This window comes from Muntiacus reevesi, chromosome 3 (assembly GCF_963930625.1).
Source record: "Muntiacus reevesi chromosome 3, mMunRee1.1, whole genome shotgun sequence".
NCBI classification, from domain to species: Eukaryota; Metazoa; Chordata; class Mammalia; order Artiodactyla; family Cervidae; genus Muntiacus; species Muntiacus reevesi.
The window spans coordinates 223669401-223687704 of record NC_089251.1 but is presented as its reverse complement, the minus strand read 5'-3'; the positions used below and the strand labels follow the sequence as shown (position 1 = coordinate 223687704).

The 18304-nt window shown below is 34.3% G+C and overlaps 1 protein-coding gene across 10 annotated transcripts in view; it reads right to left on the bottom strand.

Moving 5' to 3' along the window:
- The window catches only part of MBD5 (methyl-CpG binding domain protein 5), a 447078-nt gene that overhangs the window by 227910 nt on the left and 200864 nt on the right, over positions 1–18304 (bottom strand). The window lies entirely within an intron of this gene.

Sequence of the window (18304 nt, the reverse complement as noted above, 5' to 3'; positions counted from 1 at the left end):
CAAAAGGACAGAAGAAATACTGATGCTAACTATTCACGGAGAAATTCACTCAATAACCAATTTCTGAAAGTCCATGCTTGTCCAGAGTACAAATTATCCATTTGTGAGTCACAAATAAATACAGAGGAGAGAACAGTTTCATTACATAGTGGTACTCGGTATTTACTGACCATATATATAAGCACCACTGACTTTAGTTGACCTAAGTATTCTCACTGAATATGCTGGGTGGCTCTAAAAATGGAAATTTACTTTAGTCTCATTATTCTCTGAGAGGAAAAATAAAATGCTACAGTAGTATCTTCTGGTCACCAGTCAGTTGACTGGCTCTTAAATGCTCAAAGAAGAGAAATGGACCTTGCAACCTTACTGTTAGTAATCCTTCTTTTCTATTCCTTATTTGAATCGTAATCTGATAGGTTCTCCCTAGTATATGGATAATACTGATGCAGGAACCTCTGGGAGGCATATAACTATCTTGCAGAACTGACTTACACTTAGTCTATACTCCTATAGCTCTTACCCCTTACCGAGCAGTACGATCTTAAGTAAGGCATCCCATATGGTAACAGTTAACCTTCTAATCTTATAGAATCATTATGTAAAGAAGAGTAGCAGCATTATGAGTGCCAGTGAGGTTCCGGGCCCTGTGCCACATGTTTCACATATATTTTCACATTTCATATTAGCAACTAACCTTTTATGGTACACAGGCTCATTTCCATTTTACAAATAAGGACACTAAAGATGAGAAATTTGAAGTAATGACATAATAAATGTCAGAGCCGGGAATTAAATTTAGGTCTAAGTGACTAAACTGATCATGAACTGAAATAATATACATGAATGTGAAATAATGAAGTAGATAAATATGAGAATAAAAAAACCCCAGGAATTTCTATCCTGGTAAATAAGAATATTTGATTCAGACTTGTTATCCCACTGATAATAATTATGAACTGTGGAAAAATACTGAAACAAATAAAAAAGAATTATTCAAAAACACAATGGAGAGTGACCAAAAATAGGCAGAAAAGAAAGAATTTTACCCTTGAAAGAGAAGAACATCACTGGGCAAAATCTACATTTATATGAGTTCCCTTGAGGGAAAAAGATGGGGAAGAAGCTAGAATTAATCTAAAAGCCACACTTTTTACTGGTTGAGGTATCAGAGAACAGAATTCAAAGCTGAGAGAATGGTGATACTTGAATGGTCAGGGAGGTGGATTTCAGAAAAGAGAGAAACATGGAGGAGTTAACATTTGCATATCTACTCCCATCACAGTTGACCCCTGAACTGTGCATTTATGGGGAATATGCTAAAGAGCCCAGTGGAAAGTAGCAGATGGAAGGTTGAAGCAGGGATTACTACTGCTGACCACTGTGTGAGACAGTTTGCAGTTTGAATCTCACCAAATTACAGCAGCTTGGTGAAAAACTCAGGCTTTCCACAGAAATCCCTCAAGGGCCACATTTTAGGAGTAAAGATGATATCCTTGTACTGAAAGAGTCAGTCTCGGATTAAGGGCAAATCCCAGAGACTCCTCTAACATAAAACCAAGCCTTTACTAGACAAAGACTAGTAGCCAGTGATTCAATTGTTAGGAAATAAGGCTTCAGAAGAAGATAATGGAACCCAGAATCTCGAACATGTATCATCTATTCTGTATAGATTAAAAAACAAAAGTTAACTGCAAAATGTGACCCAAAGATCATAGCAAAAGCCTCCAACAGAGCAGGTTCTGAGAAGACTCAGACAAATATTTTAAGGAAGCTGTTACAAAATTTATCAGGAATATAAAGGAAAATATCATCATAATAAATTCACAAACAGATTTATCAGGGAAATAGAGACAATAAAGAACAATTGAATATACTTACAAATAGTTAAAGTAATACATCTTGTTATATATATTTTGGGCTTCCTTGATAGCTCAGTTGGTAAAGAATCCACCTATAACGCAAGAGACCCCGGTTGGATCCCTGGGTTGGGAAAATCCCTTGGAGAAGGGAAAGGCTACCTACTCCAGTATTCTGGCCTGGAGAATCCCATAGATTGAATAGTCCATGGGGTTGCAAAGAGTCGGACACATTGGAGCAACTTTCAATACAATATATATATTTTACCACAGTATATGTTTAAAAAAAAAATCAAATTAAAATTGTAGAAACAAAAAGCTCAGTATCAAAATGAAAAATTCACTGATTGGCCTTAACAGCACATTGGAGAGATTAGAGAAACAGCAGAGAACTTGAAGATGCATGAATAAAAATTTCTCAAGGACAGATAGAAAAATATTAGGAAAACCAAATCCAGTCTCAGTGACCCATGAACGAATAGAACAGTATCAAGTAATCTATCATACACATTATTTGAATCTCTTAAGGAGAAGAGAGAGAAAATGGGGGAGGAAAAATATTTGAAAATTCCCCATCTGTGGTGAAAAAGTCAACCTACAGATCCAAAAAGCTGAGCAAAACTCAAGAAGGAAATATAAAAAAAAAGATATTCTAGGCACATCATGTCAAACTGCTGAAGATCAAAGACAAAGAGTAAATCTTAAAGTAGCCAAGGAAAAAGAGACAGTTATCGTTTTAAAAGTAACTATATTAATATTTTCTGAATATACTAGCCAATTAAAATGAAGAAGAAAAATAAAAGATGTAAACATTAGGAAGGAAAAGGCACCCCAGTCAACAATGGATAGATCAATCTATACAGAGGTCAAATAAGGAAACAGTGGATTTGAATAATGTGTGTGTGTATGTTAGTTGCTTAGTCGTGTCTGACTCTTTGCAACCCCATAGACTGTAGCCCACCAGGCCCCTCTGTCCATGGGATTCTCCAGGCAAAAACACTGGAGTGCATTGCCATTTCCTTCTCCAAAAGTAACTACAGAAAGAAAGAAAGTGAAGTTGCTCATGTCCGACTCTTTGCGACCCCATGGACTGTAGCCTACCAGGTTCCTCCACCCATGGAATTTTCCAGGCAGGAGTACTGGAGAGGGTTGCAATTTCCTTCTCCAGGATTTGAATGATACTATAGACCAAATAGATAAGAGACATTTACAGAACACTCCACCTAGTTGTGACAGAAAATATATTCTTTTCAAGTATATATGGAACATTTCTAGGTAGATCCTATGTTAAGCCACAAAAGAAATGTCAACAAATTCAAGAGAGAAATTACACCAAGGATGCGTTTTAACCATAATGGTATGTAATTAGAAATCATTACAGGAAGAAAGTTGGAAAATAAAAAAATACATGGAAATTAAAGCGTATGCTCTTAAACAATCAATGGATCAATGAAGAACTCAAAAGGGGAATATAAGATGCTGAAACAAATATATATGGAAATATAGAGCACCCAAACTAGTGTGATACAGCAAAAGCATTTCGAGCAGGAAGTTTTGTAACTATAAATGCAAACAGAAAGATCTCTATAAGCAACCTAATATTATATTTCAAGGAACTTGAAAAAAGAACAAACTAAGCCCAAAGTTAGCATTAGGAAGAAAATAATAAAGATGAGAGAAAAAATAAACAAAATAGAGAACAGGAAGGGAATAGAAAAGATTAACAAAACTAAGACTTGGTTCCTTAAAAAGATAAACAAAATGGATATACTTTTAGCTAGACTAAGCAAAAAAAGACAGGCCTTATACAAATAAAATTATAAATGAAGGGGCAGACCTTACAACAGATACCACAGAAACACAAAAGATACTAAGAGACTACTATGAACAATAAAATGCCAGTAAGTTGGTAAACTTAGAAAACTGGATACACGCATAGAAATATGCAACCTGTCATGGCTGAAGCATGAAGACATAGAAAAACATGAAAGAGCAATTAAGGAGATAAGAGTCAAAAGTCAATAACTTTCCAACAAACAAAAGGCTAGGTAGGCTCAGATAGTTTCACTGGTGAATCCTTCACAAACCCTTCCAAAAAACTGAAGAGGAGAGAAAATGCCTAAACTAGTTTTACAAGGCCAGCCTATCCTAATACCAAAGCCAGATAAGACCATCACAAGAAAAGAAAAATATAGGTCAATATCCCTAATGAAAATACATGCAGAAATTCTCAACAAAACATTAGCAAAGTGAATTCAACAGCACATTAAAAGGATCATACATAACGAACAAGTGGGATTCATCATGGAATGTAATGATGATTTAATATATGCAAATCAGTAAGTGTGACACATCACATTAACAGAATGAAGACCAAAACCATATGATCATCTCAAGAGATGCCGAAAGCAAGCATTTGAGAAAATCCAACATCCTTGCATGATAAAAACTTTCAACAAAAAAACTCAACATAATAAAGGGCAATATATGACAAGCCTACAGCTAACACCATACTTATAGTGAAAGGTTGAAACCTTTCCATTAAAATCGGAAACAAGAAAATAATGCTCATTCTCATCACTTTTATTCTAGTGGAAGTCCTAACCAGAGCAATCAGGCAGGAAAAAGAAATGAAAGCTGTCCAACTGGAAAAGAAGGGATGAAACTTTCCTTGTATGCACAGGATACAGGATCCTATGTAAATGGTAAAACCTTAAGATTACACCAAAAAACTGTTAAAACTAAGAAAAGAATTCTGTAAAGTTGCAGGAGAAAAATCAATATGCAAAAATCAGCTGTATTTCTACATACAATGAACAATCTGAAAATGAAATAAAGAAAACAACTCAATTCAAGAAAAATAAAATACTTGGGAATAAATTTAACTAAGGGGCTGAAACATCAATACATTGAAAGCCAGAACACGCTGATGAAAGATACTGAAGAAAACACAAATGAATGGAAGATATCTCATGTTACTGGATTTAAAGAATTAATATCAAATAAAATGCCCATACTATCAAAAGCCATCTTTAGATTCAATACAATCCCTATCAAAACGTCAATGGCGTCTTTCACAGAAGAAAAAAAAAATGCAACAATTTGTATAGAACACAAAAGGTCCCAAATAGAAAAAGCAATCTTGACAAAGAAGAATAAAGCTGGAGGCATCATGTTTCCTGATTTCAAACTATATTAAAAAGCTTTAGTAACAATATAATATGGTATTAACACAAAACAGACACAGAGACCAATGGAACTTAATCAAGAGCCCAGAATAAACCCACGCATTCAGTCAGCAAGGGACCAAGTTGATATGGGAACCAAAGAAAATCAGTGGGGAAAAGGTAGTGTCTTCAACAAATGGTGTTGAGAAAACTGAATGCACACTTGCAAAAGAATGAAAATGGACCTCTATCTTACACCACTCACAATAACTAATCTTAATTGGATTAAATGCTTAATGTGAGACTTGAAACCACTAAACTCCTAGAAGAAAACTTAAGGAAAAAGCTCTTTGATATTGGTCTTGGAAATGATTTTTTTTGTATGTGATATCAGAAACAAAAGCAAAAATAAATTAGTGGGACTGCATTAAGCAAGCACCTACACAGTATAAAAAAAATGATCCACAAAATGAAAAGGCAACATATAGAATAAGAAAAAACATACATCATTTATCTGATAAAGGGTTAATATGGAAAACATGCAAGAAACTCATTCTACTCAATAGCAAAAAAAACCCCCCAACAACTCAACTTTTAAAAATGGGCAAAGGAATTGAACAGATTTTTTCTTCAAAGAAGATATACAAATGACTAATAGTTCCATAAAAAGGTGCTTAACATCATTAATCATTGGGGAAATACAAATAAAAACCATGAGATATCACTCTACACCTGGTAGAATGGCTATTATAAGAAAGACCAAGAGATAAACAACTGCTGGCAAGGACTGAAAAAGAGGGAACCCCTGTGCACTGTTGAAAGAAATGTAGATTGGTACAGCCACTATGGAAAACAGTATAGTGGTTACTCAAAAAATTAAAAGCAGAACTAGTGTATGATCCAGCAACCCCACTTCTGGGTATATAGCTGAAGATAATGAAATTGGTATCTCAAAGAGATATTTATATCCCCATGTTCACTGCAGCATTATTTACAATAGTCAATACATGTAAGTAACCTAAGTATCTGCCAATGAGTGAATGGATATACAAAATACGGTACATATAAAAATAAATGGAATAGTACTTGCTTGTAAAAATGAAGGAAAGTCTGCCATTTGTGACAACATGGATCGACCTCATCAGCATTATACAATGGAATCATTTACACACGGACTCTTAAGACAAAAACAAAACAAACCAAAGCTGTACTCAGAAACAGAGTAGATTGGGGTTGCTAGGGGTGGGGGGAGATGAGGCTGGGGAAATGGTACAAATTTCCAGTTTTAAGATGAATAAGCTCTAGGGAGCTAATGTACAGCATAGTGTACTATATTGTACACCTGAAAGTTACAGATCATACAAGATCTTACAAGCTAAGAGAACAGATTTTACAAGGTCTCACCACACACACAAACACACACACACAGAGTAACTATCTGAGGTGATGGATGTGTTAACTAACATTATGGTAATCATTCACAGTATATACCTACATCAAATCATCACACCTTATAACTTTTAACTTGCATAATGTTTTATGTCAATTGTATCTCAATATACTCAGGAAAATAAAAGGAGGAGACAATTATATCCTAATTTTCATGATGACATGCTGTATATTTGAAAAACTAAAGAAAATCAATGGAAAACTAAGGGAAAAAAAAGAATCTAGTAAGGTAACTAGTTATATATAATAAGTGTAGACAATCAATGACTCTCCTTATCAGCAAAGCACAGTTTAAAAAAATTAGAAATAAATCCATTTAATAAGAAAAACAGAAGAAAAGTAAATAACTCAAACAAATCCAGATATCTGAAAGACATGTAATTTGTTTTCAGAATAGATATAGTCAATATTTGAAGACTGCTGATTCTCCTAAATTAATATACTATTTTAATATGATTCCGATTAAAATACCAGTAATAATTTTTTTATTTTGAGAATTGAAAGATGATACCAAAGCTCATCTGGCTAATAGCATGTCATTATCTTGAAATATTTTGAAGAAAAAGAAGTAAAAAAGGCATCATCATTCCAGATGTTAAAAGCACTGTAAGGTATAGTAGCCAAAGAGTTTAGTTCTAGAGAAGAAACAGACAAACAGAAAATGTATAATGAGAATCCTGAAATATACTATGATATATATAAAGATTTTGATATATGATAAGGGGGTCATTTTAAGAAATGGTTGCTTCAATCAAAGCTGCAGGAACATAAGCAAAATTTCAGGTGATTTAAAGACTTAAACACAAAAAATTTATAAAATAATTGGGGAAGTGATGGATAGGCAGAGCATAGAAGATTTTTAAGGCAGGGAAATATTATGTATGATACTATGGATGGTGAACACATGGCATTATACACTTTTTCAAATCTGTAGACTATACAATACCAAGAGTGAACCCTAATGTAAACTGTAGACTCTAGTTGATAATGATGTGTCAATAGGTATACCAATTGCAACAAATATACTCTGTTTTGGGATACTGACAATGGGAGGCCATGAATGTTTGGGGTCAGGGAGTCTATGGAAAATCTCTGTACCTTCCTCTTAGTTTTGTTGTGAAATTAAAACTGCTGTTATAAAAATTAAGCCATAAAGGTGGGAAAGATAAAATGATGTTGCATATTTCACAATCTTGGACATAAATTCCAGAAGCTGTAATAGAAAACAATGATAATCTGACTAAAACAAAATAAAAAATTTCAGTGTGAGACTACAATAAATTAAGTTGAAGAATAAAATTAAATGACAAATTAATGTTCAATTTAAACAATTGAAATGCATAAAATATACATATTTTATTAGCATACAAAGAGCTCTTAGAATCAGTAAGAGACAAATAGCAGAAAGGCCACTAGCAAAGAACAAAGAATTTGCTGTCTTTATGTAAAGAAAAAGGTATAGAAAAGTATATGCATGTGTTTACATGCATATCTGTGTCACATGTATGTGCATACATGCACTTGTATGTGAATAGATTTCTGAAATGACATTTTAAAAAGCTAACAAGTCACTTGTGGGAAGTAGAAACAGGATGGTTTCAAATTTTACTTTTTATTTCACATTTTTCCATGCTCTATATTTGTTATCTTAAAAATCATGAGTATATATTGCTTTTATAATTCAAAAGCAAAACCTAATAGAAACACATTACTCCTGGAGAACCCCACCAGTAAAATGCTGACTATCTGAACCAGTGTTTCTATTTCTATGGTCTTTCTCTTCGTTCACTGACATTACATGTTGAATACAATTATGGTGTTAAAAACATTAAAAAAAAAAAAAAGGAGAGTGTCTTAGTAAAATGCAGTAAAACTAGGCATATGGAAGTTTACTAAATGAATATAGCACCATTTTACTTATGAACTTTTTTTTTTAATCCTTAAATTGTTTTTGAAATACACAGCAGAAAATGATTACTGCATTTTCATTTTGACTCTTTAAAGTCATAACTAGAGAGTTTTGTCTTTCTCCTCTTTCATTCTGGGGCTCTGAAATCAATCAAGTTCTGCCTTTCAAGGCCCATCACACTCAGTCTTCTCTGTTATGGATCCATTCTCTCTATCCTCAGCAGTTTTTCTTCCAGGAAACTGGTCTCTCTCCCTACGATTTTAGCTATTAACAAGCAACAGCTGCATCAAAAGCAACTTGATCAGTTGCATGCTCAGTAAACAAGCATGCAGACAAGGGACAATGACAGTAATTAATGTAAGGATCTGAGTCTGACCCATTAGTAGAGTAATTTGAGATACAGCAAATTGCATATTGTAGAGAGTGTAAGAAGTTTTTCCTCAAAGATCCTGGATCAGGATGACACTTTTTCCAATAAATTGGACAACCTAGAAGATATGGACAAATTTCTAGAAACATACAATCTGCCAAGACTAAAGCAATAGGAACAGATAATTTGAACAGGTTGATCATTAGAAGTGAAATTGAATTTTTAATTAAAAAAAATTCTTGGCAAATAGAAGTCTAGGACTGGACAGCTTCAAAGGGAATTCTAATAAGCATACAGAAAAGTTAATAATTATCCTTCTTAAACTATTCCGAAAGACTGAAGAAGATGAAATACTCCCAAATTCATTCTATGAGACCACCATTACCCTGATAACCAAAACCAGATAAAGACACTAATGTAGATACAAAAATCTTCAACAAAATGTTAGCAAACTGAACCCAATGATATATAAAAAGGATCATGCAGCATGATCAAGTTAGATTATTTCAGGGACACATGGATGGTTCAGTATTCACAAATCAGTCAATGTGACACATCATATTAACAAAAGAAGGATAAAAACCTCATGATCGTCTCAACAGACAAAGAAAAAGTATTTGACAAAATTCAACATCCATTCATTATTAAAAACTCATGTCAAAGAGGGTACAGAGGGAACATATCTCAACGTAATAAAGACCATCTATGACATATGCACAGCTAAAATCATACTCAATGATGAAAACCTGAAAGCCTTTCTTCCAAATTTAGGAATAAGACAAGAATGCCCACTCCCAAGACAAGGATGCCCACTTTTGCCACTTTAACAGTGTTGGAAGTCCTAGCCACAGCAAGCAGACGAGGGAAAAAAAAAGGCATACAAATTGGATGAGAAGAAGTAAAACCATTACTATTTGAAGATGACATGATACTATCTATATATAGAAAACCCTAAAGTCTCCACTAAAAAAATATTAGAATAAATAAATTCAGCAAAGTTGAAGGGTACACAATATACAGAAATTTGCTTTCTATACACTAATAATGAACCATCAGAAAGAGAAAACTAAAAAAATTCCTGTTTAAAACTGCATCAAAAAGAACACCTAGGAATAAACTTAACCAAGAAAGTGAAAGACCTATAGACTGAAAACTATAAAGCACTGATGAAGGAAACTGAATAAGATATTAAGAAAAGGAAAGATATCCTGTACTCTTGGATTGGAAGAATATTATTAAAGTGGCCATAACTACCCAAAGCAATCTACAGATTTAATGCAATCCCTATCAAAATAGCCAAGACATTTTTCATAGAACTAGATCAAATCATCCTAAAACTCATATGGAACCATAAAAAACTCCAAATTGCCAAAACAATCTTCAGAAAGGAGAACAAAGCTGGAATTATCATCTTTTCAGGCTTCAGACTATACTTAATCTACAACAATCAAAACAGCATGATGCTGACACAAAATGGACATAAAACAATGGAACTGAATTAAGACCCCAGAAATAAACCCACAAACCTATGGTCAATTAATCTATGACAAAAGAGGCAAGAATATACATTGGAGAAAAAGACTGTCTCTTCAGTAAGTGGTGCTGGGAAAACTGGAGAGCTACATGTAAAAGAATGAGATTAGAACACTTCTTCACACCATATACAAAAAGAAACTTAAGTGAATTAAAGACATAAATGTAAGACCTAAAACCATGAAATTCCTAGAAGAACATAGGCAGGATACTCTGACATAAACTGTAGCAATATTTCTCTTGTTTCTGTCTCCTAAGGCAAAAGAAATAAAAGCAAAAATAAACAAATGGGACCTTATTAAATTTAAAAGCTTTTGCAGCACAAAGGAAACTACATACAAAATGAAAAGACAATCTAAAGAATGGGAGAAAATACTTGCCAAAGATATGACTGACAAGGGAGTTAATATCTAAAATAAATAAACAGCTCATAAAACGCAGTATCAAAAATGTCACCCAATCAAAAACTGGGATAAAGACTGGAATAGACATTTGTGTAAGAAAGATATTCACATGGTTAACAGGTGCATGAAAAGATGCATAATATGGCCAATTATTAGAGAAATATAAATCCAAACAAAGAGATATCACCTCACAACTGTCAGAACGGTTGTCATCAAAAAGTCTACAATTAGTAAATGTTGACAAGGATGTGGAGTAAAGGAAACCCTTGTACACTGTTGGTAGAAACTGGCATTGCTGTAGCCATTATGGAAAACAATATGTAGGTTCCTTAAAAAACTAAAAATAGAACTATCATATGATCCAGCAATTCCACTCCTGGGTATATATCTGGAAAAAAAATCCCACAAATTTGAAAATATACATGCACCTCAATGTTCAAAACAGATGTATTTACAATAGCCACATATGGAAGCAATCCACATGTCCATCAACAGACAAATTAATAAGATGTGGTCATCTATACAATGGACTATGTCAGCCATAAGAGAGAATAAAATTCTGTCATTTGCAGCAACATGGATGGATCTAGAGAATAGTATACTTATAAATATATCAGACAGAGAAAGACAAATACTATATGAAATCATATGTGTAAGTTAAAAGGTAAAACAAATAAATGTATATAGCAAAACAGAAGCAGACTCACAGATGTAGAAAATAAACTAGTGATTTCCAATAGGGAGAGGGAAAAGTAGGGGGAAAGAATAGGGGTAGGGGATTAAGACAGAGAAACTACTATGTACAAAATATTTAGATAAGGAACAAGGATATAGTATTTAGCACAGCAAATTACAGTCATTATCTTGTAACAGCTTTTAATGGAGTATATATGTAAAAACACTGACTTACTACGCTATACATCTGAAACTAATATAATATTGTAAATCAACTATATTTCAGTTCTTAAAAAAATGACACTCTTTCTAATAACCACAGTGTCTTTCTGAACATTTAGTTACAAGGAAATTCCTATTTCATACATTTCAGTTAGCTCCTAAATGGTAAAAGGACATGTATATAAATGAAATAGAATTATGTCATTTAATTGCCTCCACTATATTGTTCATTCATTTCATTTCAGTCACTCAGTCGTGTCTGACTCTTTGCAATCCCATGAGCCGCAGCACGCCAGGCCTCCCTGTCCATCACCAACTCCCAGAGTTTACCCAAACTCATGTCCATTGAGTCGGTGATGCCATCCAGCCATCTCATCCTCTGTCGTCCCCTTCTTCTCTCGCCCTCAATCCTTCCCAGCATCAGGGTCTTTTCAAGTGAGTCAAGCTCTTCGCATCAGGTGGCCAAAGTGCTGGAGTTTCAGCTTCAACATCAGTTCTTCCAATGAACACCCAGGACTGATCTCCTTTAGGATGGACTGGTTGGATCGCCTTGCAGTCCAAGGGACTCTCAAGAGTCTTCTCCAACACCACGGTTCAAAAGCATCAATTCTGCCCTCAACCTTTTTTATAGTCCAACTCTCACATCCATACATGACTACTGGAAAAATCATAGCTTTGACTAGATGGACCTTTGTTGACAAAGTAGTGATTATCAAATATAGTATATTCTATTTTTCCTCATATCCATAAATTTTATCTTCCAGTACAGTGTCTGGCACATAAAAGTGTCCAAAACATACAGAAGAATAAGTAAGTGCAAAGAAAACACTGCTATTTACAAATATAGTATATCAGAATTGGAAAGGATCGTAGAGGTTCCCAATCCATAAGAATTCCGTAAGTCTCACCTATCTTAGCCCTGATCACCATCAAAACTACTACTGTCATAGTCCCAGCAAACGGTAATTCAGTCTTACTGGGAATACTCCACTGAGGTTAAATCCTCCAACCTAAGAAATCAGTCTATTCCAGTTTCAAATGTATCCTTGGCCTCTGAATACCAACATCTGAGGGCAAAATATAATTTCCTTAAATTTCCACCAGGTTTTTTGTTTTGTTTTTTTGCCAGAGGTAGAGAATTTTTACTGTTACCGATCTTCTTCATACTACAAAGTCTTTAGTTTTATTTGCCTTTTTAAAATTTCAAATCCCCTAATTTTCAGTTTCAAGTTTTCCCTTTATAATTAGATCAGCACATCTCTAAGTAAATATTTTATTCCCAATTTTTGTGAGGTACATTCTCACCCAAAAGTCCACTATTTACTGAAGTATACTTGACTTACAATGTCTCAGGTGAACAGCAAAGTGATTCAGTTATACACACACATATATTCTTTATTCTTTTTCAGACTTTTTCCATTGTAAGTTATTAGAAGGTATTAAATGCAATTTCCTGTGCTATATGATAGGTCCTTATTTATGTGTTTTGTATATAGTACTGTGCATATGTTAAATCTAAATCACTGATTTATCCCTCCCCTTCTTTCCCATTTGATAACCATAAGTTTGTTTCCTAAGTCTGTGAGTCTATTGCTATTTGTAAATAAATTCCTTTGTATAATTTTCTTAGATTTCACATATAGAGGATATAATATGATACTTGTCTTTCCCTGTGTGGAAAATCTACTACTCTTGTATCAACTCCACTTCTAGATAATTTGATTCAGTGGACTAAATAATGCTCAAAGTCATGCAACTAGTAATTGGCAGAATAGGACCAAAACATCTAGGTTTTTAAAAAACTTTCCCAGGGTGTGTGTGAAGAACCACCACCTTACTAATTTGATCCATAGTTTGGAAAATCAGATCCCATTGCTGAAATAAACAGTCAACTGGTCATTTAACCATGTATTTGGCTTTTTATTCTCCACAAAGTTTCAACTTTCTTTTAGAAAATTAGATAAAAATAAAAACCAAAGCCTTGAGTTCTTAAGGATTAAGTTCTGGGAAATACAGAACATATCTCATTTTTATGCACTGCAAACTCTCTAGTGCCTACCTATGTTATCTTTTATACCAAATTCAATGAAAATATTTAACATGAATGGTGTATAACTGAGCTCGTTTTGGTTTACCTTGCAATAGCAATCCTTCTGGATGCTGTCTATAAGCAAGGGCATAATTACAACTTTCTTCATTTAATTCATAAACATTATTCAGTGCCTATTACATGCAAAGAGTAATTTGAGCAGGTTTTACCCGCAAGAAAAGTATGTTTTGGAAACTTTATGAGCTTCATGCAAGAATGGAAAAATACAAGGACCCTACAATAGGATTTTAGAAGCTTTCAGAAGCTCAAAGAGAAGAAAACATATATAAAATCCTTTTACTGAAGGGCTGAAATAAGAGTACACACCCTGAATAAATTTTATTACATGAAAAATGTATGAAAATTATCTAAATACATGGGAAATGAATATAAAAAGGACATGATAAAAATGTACTGATGATCTGTATACCATATGTTGTTGTTGTTCAGTTGCTAAGTCATGTTTGATTCTTTTGCAACCCTATGGATTGCAGACCACCAGGTTCCCCTGTTCATGGGATTCGCTAGACAAGAATACTGGAATAGGTTGCCATTTCCTTCTCCAGAGGGTCTTCCCAATCCAGGGACTGAACCTGTGTTGCACCTGTATTGCCTTCATTGGCAGGCAGATTCTTTACCACTGAACCACATGGGACGCCCAGAATATATATGTACATAAAAAGACAGTGTTACTGTTGAATTGTGTTCCCCGGAAAGATACATTCAAATCTTAATACTCAACACCTATGAATGCGACCTTAATTTGGAAATAGTGTCTTAGCAATTATAATCAAATTAAGATCAAGTCATGCTGAATCCAACATGATTGTGTCCTTACAATAAGAGAGGAGACACAGACACACAGGGAGAAAACCATGTGATGAGGGAGGCAGAGATTGGAGTGATGAGTCTATAAACCAGTAAATGCCAAGGATCATCACCATAACCAGAAGCTAAGAAAAAGGCTTAGAGCAGATTCTACCCAGTGGCATCAAAACAGCACGCCCCTGTGGACAATTTGACTTCAGACTTATAGTGTCAAGAATTGCGAGATAATACATTTTTGTTAATTTGAACCACCCAGTTTGTGGTATCTCTTACAGAAACGTTAACAGAGAACAAAGTACCTATTCACTTTTATCTTTCCAGTGAAATATCAAGTCAGTTTCTCAGATTAAATAAATACTTGATCAATGTATATATAAAAGATATTTAATACAAATGAGAAAATTCGTCAAATCACTCTGCCTTGCACATGGGATATTTCTCCAAATAACAGTGGTCAATATGAAGTCAAAATTTTAGGGCAGGCAGTGATTCCATGAATATCCAAGTAAACTTTCTTAAAAAATTTGGAATATACAGTTTTCTTGAGGCTAAAATGTTAACAACAATTTTTAAAAAAATATTTTTAATGATTATTTTTGGATAAACTATAATTTACATGTTTAAAAATAAACTTTAAAATAACTCATTTGGAAAGTTCAATGTAAATAAAATTTACTATCAGTAGAGCAAACATGATGCAAAAGAAATTTGTCATGAGTATAATGGATAAATTCATTATTGCTTTTGCAAGAGTTCAGCTTAACGACTACAAGGAAACCTGTTTACATTCATTTTGCAGAAAGTAGAAAAACTGCATCACCTACTTATTGAATTGTATAATGTGTTAGTCAGCTAAGCTATTTACTTACATTATCTGTCCCATTTAACCCTTATAATTATAATTATCAAATTTAAAGATGTACAAATTGAGGGACAATCAATAATCTGCCCAAGTTAATACAGCTGGTGGGGGTGGCACAGTTGTGGTTAGTCAATCTGTTCTATGAATTTGTGTTCTTGAATAGCAAGCTTATAAGTGATACCCACTATGTTCTAATTGCCTTTCTAACTACTAAATTTTTTATAAAACAAAATTTGTAAATAAACCTTAAAATATGTGAAATGAGTCAGCACTTTTGATTAGAATTATAAATATCTGTGGCTTATTAATGACATGGTCATAAATAGAATGCAATTCAAAGAGAAAAAAGAGCTGTTTTTTAATATAATTTGGAAGAAATATAAATTACAGCTATAAGACACAAGATATGATGCTGTGATTAAAGAATAACTGAAGAGCAAAATAAGATATGACATGTGGGAAAGTTAAAAAAGGAACTACCAGAGAAAGAAATTCAACAACAGGTTGCTTATACAGAAGCACTGTTTATGGGAATTATTTTCATTAATTGAGCAATGGGTCAATTTGAAATATTTTCTTAAATAGGTGAATTGTCTGTACCAAATTAAGAGAAGATTTACATCATGATTAGAATGTAATTCTGAGAAAATAATTTTTAAAAACAGTCACTGAATAAAAGGGTAAAGAAATATCTCCCTAACTCCTGACAGCTGTTATATTGGTTTACTGAAGGAAGCAATGAAATCTATTTCTTTGAAGATCCTTAAAAAGAGAAGGCATACATTATCAGCAGTTCAGAAAGGTTTAGGTGTCTCTCTGCCAGAAGGCAACCAGCGGATAATCACTTATGGTTCTATAAAGCCTAGTGACTGCATAATAATGCTATTCTTATAACTATGAGGAAAGGGCAACACAGCTGCTTTTTCTTTTCTTTGGTGATCAGGATTTGCTATCCAAAAAGTTGCAGAATAATTTGAATGTAATTAGATGAAATTTTCCCCAGCAGAAAAGCAAAAATTAATTTTGACTCTAGTTACTGAAAGAAAGCTCAGAAGCCCTACACTGGGCTTTTTAAACATTTATGGTCTCCTTCACTTAGAAAGCAGTCCTTTATGTTCAACTTAAAAAGCAAACTCATTTGCTGGATGACCTTAGGCCTATGAGTTGAATTAACACTAAATTAAAAATTCTGAACATCTCTACAGTTTCTTTGTTTGTATAAAATGCTTGGAGAAATTTAATTTTACTGCATTCTACTCAAGTTTTTATGAATTTACCTTTATTTCATTTCATATTATTTACTTAACCCTTTATTTTTCATGAAAGTAGAGAGGACAGATTCCTTATATTATTTTTTTCTTTATAATGCAGTCAATTTCTTTCCAAGCAAATCCCCTTTAGAGGGTAATGCAATTAATTTCAGTTTTGAAGACGGAACTGTGGTCTACAATTCTTGGTCTGCTATTTTTGCAGGAGCAATAAGGCTGTTGTGAAAGTAATGAAAAGTTCAATGGGATCTTGTGATGGACGATTTCCACAAAATATAAAGCTGCTAGGCATGTAAAATCACTGCAGATGGTGACTGTAGCTATAAAATTAAAGCATGCTTACTCCTTGGAAGAAAAGCTATGACAAACTTAGCCAGTGTTTTAAAAAGCAGAGACATCACCTCGCCAACAAAGGTCCGTATAGTCAAAGCTATGATTTTTCTAGTAGTCATGTATGGATGTTAGAGTTGGATGATAAAAAAGGCTGAATGCAAAAGAATCGATGCTTTTGAACTGTGGTGTTGGAGAGGACTCTTGAGAGTCGCTTGGATTGCAAGGAGATCAAATCAGTCCATCCTAAAGGAAATCAACTCTGAATATTCATTGGAAGGACTGATGTTGAAGCTGAAGCTCCAGTACCTTGGTTACCTGATGTGAAGAGCCAACACATTAGAAAAGACCCTGATGCTAGGAAAGATTGAAGGCAGGAGGAGAAGGGGACGACAGAGAACAAGATGGATAGATGGCATCACAGACTCAATGGACGTGAGTTTGAGCAAGCTCTGGGAGATGGCGAAGGAGAGGGAAGCCTGGTGTGCTGCAGTCCACGGGGTCACAAAGAGTCAGGCACGACTGAGTGACTGAACAACAACAGGGATGTAAAGGGATGACATTCTAAGATTTTAGAGCACTTTAGAACAGTTGTTTAAAATAAGCAGGAAATGCAGAAATGTAAAAAAATTATATATGGTATAAAATGAAAGTGAAGTGGCTCAGTCGTGTCCAACTCTTTGCGACCCCATGGACTGTAGCCTACCAGGCTCCTCAGTCCGTGGGATTTTCCAGGTAAGAGTTCTGGAGTGGGGTGCCATTTCCTTCTCCAAGGGATCTTCCCGACCTGGGTCAGGATCAAACCCGGGTCTCCCGCATTGCTGGCAGACACTTTACCCTCTGAGCTACCAGAGAAGCTCTCTATACGGTATATAGATACTTATAAAAAATAAAGAGAATAATTCTAACTTCATGAACTTTTTAGTATTTGTTGTTACATATGTGTCTAAGATAGATATAAAGAACCCTGTTTTCAAACATGGGTACTTAATTGTTATTATTTATTTTTTTTGTATTTAGGGATATAATGAGTCCTATATACTATATGGAGAAGGCAATGGCACCCCACTCCAGTACTCTTGCCTGGAAAATCCCATGGACGGAGGAGCCTGGTAGGCTGCAGTCCATGGGGTCTCGAAGAGTCGGACACAACTGAGCGACTTCACTTTCACTTTTCACTTTCATGCACTGGAGAAGGAAATGGCAACCCACTCCAGTGTTCTTGCCTAGAGAATCCCAGGGATGGGGTCGCACAGAGTCGGACACGACTGAAATGACTTAGCAGTAGCATATACTATATAGTACTCCAGGTTAGGGTAAAAGCAGCTTACAATAATTT